Source organism: Schistocerca piceifrons, chromosome 8 (genome assembly GCF_021461385.2).
Source record: "Schistocerca piceifrons isolate TAMUIC-IGC-003096 chromosome 8, iqSchPice1.1, whole genome shotgun sequence".
Classification (NCBI taxonomy): Eukaryota; Metazoa; Arthropoda; class Insecta; order Orthoptera; family Acrididae; genus Schistocerca; species Schistocerca piceifrons.
In genome coordinates, this window is record NC_060145.1 from 488,142,800 (window position 1) to 488,148,586 (window position 5,787).

At 45.0% G+C, this 5,787-nt stretch overlaps 1 non-coding gene across 1 annotated transcript; it reads right to left on the reverse strand.

The window, feature by feature from the left end:
* Positions 1-1,113: 1,113 nt before the first annotated feature.
* Positions 1,114-1,188, reverse strand: Trnai-uau. Its single transcript has one exon. It is a non-coding gene; the product is annotated as a tRNA-Ile (tRNA).
* Positions 1,189-5,787: the final 4,599 nt, after the last annotated feature.

The window sequence follows — 5,787 nt, forward strand, 5'->3', positions numbered from 1 at the left end:
ATCTTCTCCAGAGCCGAAAGAATCCAGCCATACGTTTACTTGAAGTCTCAACCCACCTATGTTTCAAACTCCTGATTCGAACATTGGTTAATAATTCAAGGGAATCATTTAATATTTGCCTTTTTTTTGGTAGCCTAAAAAAGTTATGTCCCATTTCCAGTGTTCCTAGTGAATTCCAGATAAGAAAAAAAATGTGGTGCAACCCTCATGTTATCACCTCTCCAAGGTGAGTAACATTATAATAATTATCCGTGTGTCTCTCTCTTTCTCTTTCTAAGAAATATGTTGTACTTATGTAATTGTGTTTGTTCGCAGCAATGTTCAAGTTGTTGCAGCTGCCGCATCCAGGTTGCTCACAATGATCAGATATGTCATCACCTCAACAGCCTCGTTCTTTGAGCTGGTTAACACCATTCCAGATTACTACAGTGTTCGAACTGGTCTACACCTAAACCACATTTAAGCAGTTTCGCTGGTGAATGGTATAACAACAGTAGCGTTTATAATAATGAATCACCTGCCACAGAATTACAATATTCAGTGACCCAGGTGCACTCAGAGCTAGAATAAAATAGGCCTGAATTGAGACTACAAGTGGTTATTGTAATCTCCTCATATTCATATGTGAGTGTTTGGGAACAAGGGATTTCTACGATCTTAAAGAACCCTCAATATCCCTAATTAATTGTAAAGCAATGCTGAGATGTAAGTTTTCAATTACAAGGGTTGCCTAGAAAGTAATATACAGCATTTTTTCTTCAACAATCCTTAAATAGCCCAAGCAAGTGGGAGTCATCAGCTCGCTGCAACATGTCAGGTCTGGCAGCCATGGACGGTCTCCCCGACTGCTGCAAATCATGTAGTTCCGCCGAACCGCCTTCTGATGACCTCACCCTCGATTCCCAGCGACTAACTGTACTTCTTTCACAAGCTATGACATGGTGACGAATAAAACAGTGACCTGAATTTCCTTTACTTTACGTCTGTGGTCACAAATGTTTTGTCATCAGACTGCCAGTTTCGGTCTATAATGACAATGAAATGATTATTAAATGGACACCCTAGCTGCAAACAGGCGTTGATGTACTTCATTGGGGACATGTTGAAAATGTGTGCCCCGACCGGGACTCGAACCCGGGATCTCCTGCTTATATGGCAGACGCTCTATCCATCTGAGCCACCGCGGGCACAGAGGATAGTGCGTCTGCAGGGACTTATCCCTTGCACGCTCCCCGTGAGATCCACATTCCCAACATGTCCACACCACTACATTCGAAGTGCGCCTAATAGATGTTTGCCCATCATACATTCTATTAGGCGCACACGAGACACATTCCCTGCAGAATGCGACACGTCAGGCTGCACTACGCCAACAAAAGTTACGTTCTGGACACCGTGGCGAACCCCAGCCACAGAACAGCCAAGAGAATATACTGGGCCCTCAGGGGGAAGCCGGCAAAAAACAAAATTGAACAAAAACTCCCGCAATACAATTGGAAACAAATATGGGGGAACGTCTCAGAAAACGTGTTACCTAAACATGCGAAGGAGACATGGTACAAAATAATTAACAGAACGGTACCAACCAACCAAAGACTGGCGGAGATAAAACTCGTCGCAAGTGACAAGTGTGACGTATGTGGCATGACCAACACCCTCGAACACCGATTCACGTGCGGGAATGCCATCAACATCTGGGAAGCGTGCGAGCAGATGGTGGCCCACATCAACAGAACGGCGCCGGGAAGCATCACAGTGGAAGCAATCACCGCCCCAGACTGCAACCCATTTCCACGACCCAAGCGACTGGCGACTCTCTGGATCCTCGCCATGACGGCACACGCCATCGTAGCGCGGAGGCAGACCGACCGGCTGGCCTTCCTGATGGACCTCTGGGAGCAGAACAAGACGGCCCAGCAGCACAGGCGATACCACGAGAACTTCAAAAACTTCCTGCAGATTCCACTGCAGACAGCAATCGCCAGAGTCCTCCCCAGCCTGTGACCCTCAACACCGCCACCAGTCACCTCACCACACTCACCACACTCACCACAAGAATAACGTGTGCAGTGATAGTGAACAAGTGCAACACAAAAGATGAAGAGCTTTCTCTTCTCGCATCAAATAGTGAAGTATAGTAGTATAAAGTGTTTCTTCCTAGTGGGATCAGTGACACAAAGTGCTCCTTAGTGGAAAGTGCCAACTACTCATTATTATTAGATATTTTGATTTCCTTTACTTTGTGCCTATAAAATTCTATTGATTACTCACACTATCCTTTCTGCTTCTCTTATGTAATATGACAAAATTTTCTCTCTTCTTCAATTAGGTATATTCTGTAGTATACGTAAAAAAAAAAAAAGTTTCTTCCACTTCTGCTCCACCTATCATGGTGACGTTCCTTCATACTGTCCCACTAAACAGTTTAACTAGAGGAAGAGATCAAACCAGAATACACAATGTGCCTGTGTCATCACAAGTGCATCACATACAGAAACATAAACTCAAATCAATGCAACGATGCCAAATATAAACTGTTATGCCTGTCCTGCAACATCTACCCCCCTCAAAAAAAAGACGACAAATGGCCATGTAAAAGGGTTTAAGGAACAAACAATAAGAGAAAAACGAAATTGGAAAATATAAAAACGAAAACATATAAAATGACAATAATATCAACCATCACTAGGATAATAGATTAATAGAATAAAATGTCTTTTTTTTTAATGTATCGTTGTTAAAATATTTAAATAAATATATATGGTTACAAAAAAAAAAAGTCGGGGCACACATTTTCAACATGTCCCCAATGAAGTACATCAACGCCTGTTTGCAGCCAGGGTGTCCATTTAATTATCATTTCATTTCTAGCAAAGCTGCATGGTCATCCATGGTAACTGTTCTTTCGGGAACAGATACTACCATCATATATAGTTATAATGACAATCTTCAGATCTGCAGCAAAATATGGGAAAACATAAATACACTAGCACACTGTCTACAGCTTAAAACAATAAAATAGACCATAATGAAAAGTAGACTGACATACATGTACATTTGTGCGCTTTACGTATTATTACTGTGATGGCTCTTATACCTTATAAGCTCATTACAGACTTAACCGATTGTATCCCCTTTAAGTCGTTCAATTAATTATTGAAGAATATGTATATTCCTACAGTAGCAACGTCTTCTGGCTACGGTATGGCAGTTTGTTTTGAACGGTAGTGCTGCTCATAAGATCAATATTGCATATACTGTTATTTATATACACTCCTGGAAATTGAAATAAGAACACCGTGAATTCATTGTCCCAGGAAGGGGAAACTTTATTGACACATTCCTGGGGTCAGATACATCACATGATCACACTGACAGAGCCACAGGCACATAGACACAGGCAACAGAGCATGCACAATGTCGGCACTAGTACAGTGTATATCCACCTTTCGCAGCAATGCAGGCTGCTATTCTCCCATGGAGACGGTCGTAGAGATGCTGGATGTAGTCCTGTGGAACGGCTTGCCATGCCATTTCCACCTGGCGCCTCAGTTGGACCAGCGTTCGTGCTGGACGTGCAGACCGCGCGAGACGACGCTTCATCCAGTCCCAAACATGTTCAATGGGGGACAGATCCGGAGATCTTGCTGGCCAGGGTAGTTGACTTACACCTTCTAGAGCACGTTGGGTGGCACGGGATACATGCGGACGTGCATTGTCCTGTTGGAACAGCAAGTTCCCTTGCCGGTCTAGGAATGGTAGAACGATGGGTTCGATGACGGTTTGGATGTACCGTGCACTATTCAGTGTCCCCTCGACGATCACCAGTGGTGTACGGCCAGTGTAGGAGATCGCTCCCCACACCATGATGCCGGGTGTTGGCCCTGTGTGCCTCGGTCGTATGCAGTCCTGATTGTGGCGCTCACCTGCACGGCGCCAAACACGCATACGACTATCATTGGCACCAAGGCAGAAGCGACTCTCATCGCTGAAGACGACACGTCTCCATTCGTCCCTCCATTCACGCCTGTCGCGACACCACTGGAGGCGGGCTTCACGATGTTGGGGCGTGAGCGGGAGACGGCCTAACGGTGTGCGGGACCGTAGCCCAGCTTCATGGAGACGGTTGCGAATGGTCCTCGCCGATACCCCAGGAGCAACAGTGTCCCTAATTTGCTGGGAAGTGGCGGTGCGGTCCCCTACGACACTGCGTAGGATCCTACGGTCTTGGCGTGCATCCGTGCGTCGCTGCGGTCCGGTCCCAGGTCGACGGGCACGTGCACCTTCCGCCGACCACTGGCGACAACATCGATGTACTGTGGAGACCTCACGCCCCACGTGTTGAGCAATTCGGCGGTACGTCCACCCGGCCTCCCGCATGCCCACTATACGCCCTCGCTCAAAGTCCGTCAACTGCACATACGGTTCACGTCCACGCTGTCGCGGCATGCTACCAGTGTTAAAGACTGCGATGGAGCTCCGTATGGCACGGCAAACTGGCTGACATTGACGGCGGCGGTGCACAAATGCTGCGCAGCTAGCGCCATTCGACGGCCAACACCGCGGTTCCTGGTGTGTCCGCTGTGCCGTGCGTGTGATCATTGCTTGTACAGCCCTCTCGCAGTGTCCGGAGCAAGTATGGTGGGTCTGACACACCGGTGTCAATGTGTTCTTTTTTCCATTTCCAGGAGTGTATATATGACAATGATGGTGCTAATTTTGTGTTTAACTTTTGACGATGCCACTATGGCTGCAGTACATTAGGGCATGTTTTTATAAAACAGGTACGCCTCTTCATACGTAAAGCGCACAAATGTACAGTCTTGCTCAAAAGTATCCGAACGACCTGAGTTGCATTTCGCCCGATTCGCATGCAACAGACATAACGCAGCTGTGTAGCAGGTCCTCTAATCGCTCCTTGGTACAGTTGTTTGACTATTGAAAATGCTTCCAACAAGTCACCAGTAGAAAACACTGCTCTGTATCGCAATAACTCAAGATGTAAAGTAATACTACGGTACTACAAATATCAGGGTACACCTTATCACAGGTAAGACTGTTCTTAAGGCTTGTAAGCTCACATTTATTACAATAAATGACGTACCTGAAATGTTACCACTCTCATTATTACGTCAGCTGATAATGCAGGTAGTAAGTTCGTCGTATTCATGATTTCCTCTTCAAAGTAACATACCGTACTTATTATTTAACACAAAATGACATTAAAAATTTAAGTTATTCACGAGCACCTAGTTGAGAATAAGTATGAATTGCAAATGACACGACGAACCGTCTCGTTCTGCATATGGATTCAAACTCAGGTCATGCAGACTAAGCAAAGATTTCGTGACTGACTGAAACTAACAGTTATTCCTGATTAGGCATACAGAGAGTGATATACCTCGATTTTAGACAGTATCAGTTAGCAAATACCAACTTTAAATTGCATAACGCAAACATTTTTAACGGACGCGAATTCCTACCCCTGTTCCCTGTTAACGAACTACGAGAGATGTTAAATATTGCTTCTTAACAAGTAACTTATTTGAAATGCCGTGAGGTAAAGCTTTGTGTTGGACAGGAATTCGAACCCAGAACCTAATAAGATAGATATCGAAGCACAATCAACTGTGACATATCGGATTTTCTCGGCAGTAGCTAGATGTTTTAACTGATATGACGAGACGAAAAATTAATTTTTTCCTTCACAGGACTCCAACCCGGCACCTATCGCTGTTATATTCTAGAGAAAACGAACGTTAAATATGGGTTTGTTGCACCAGCAGC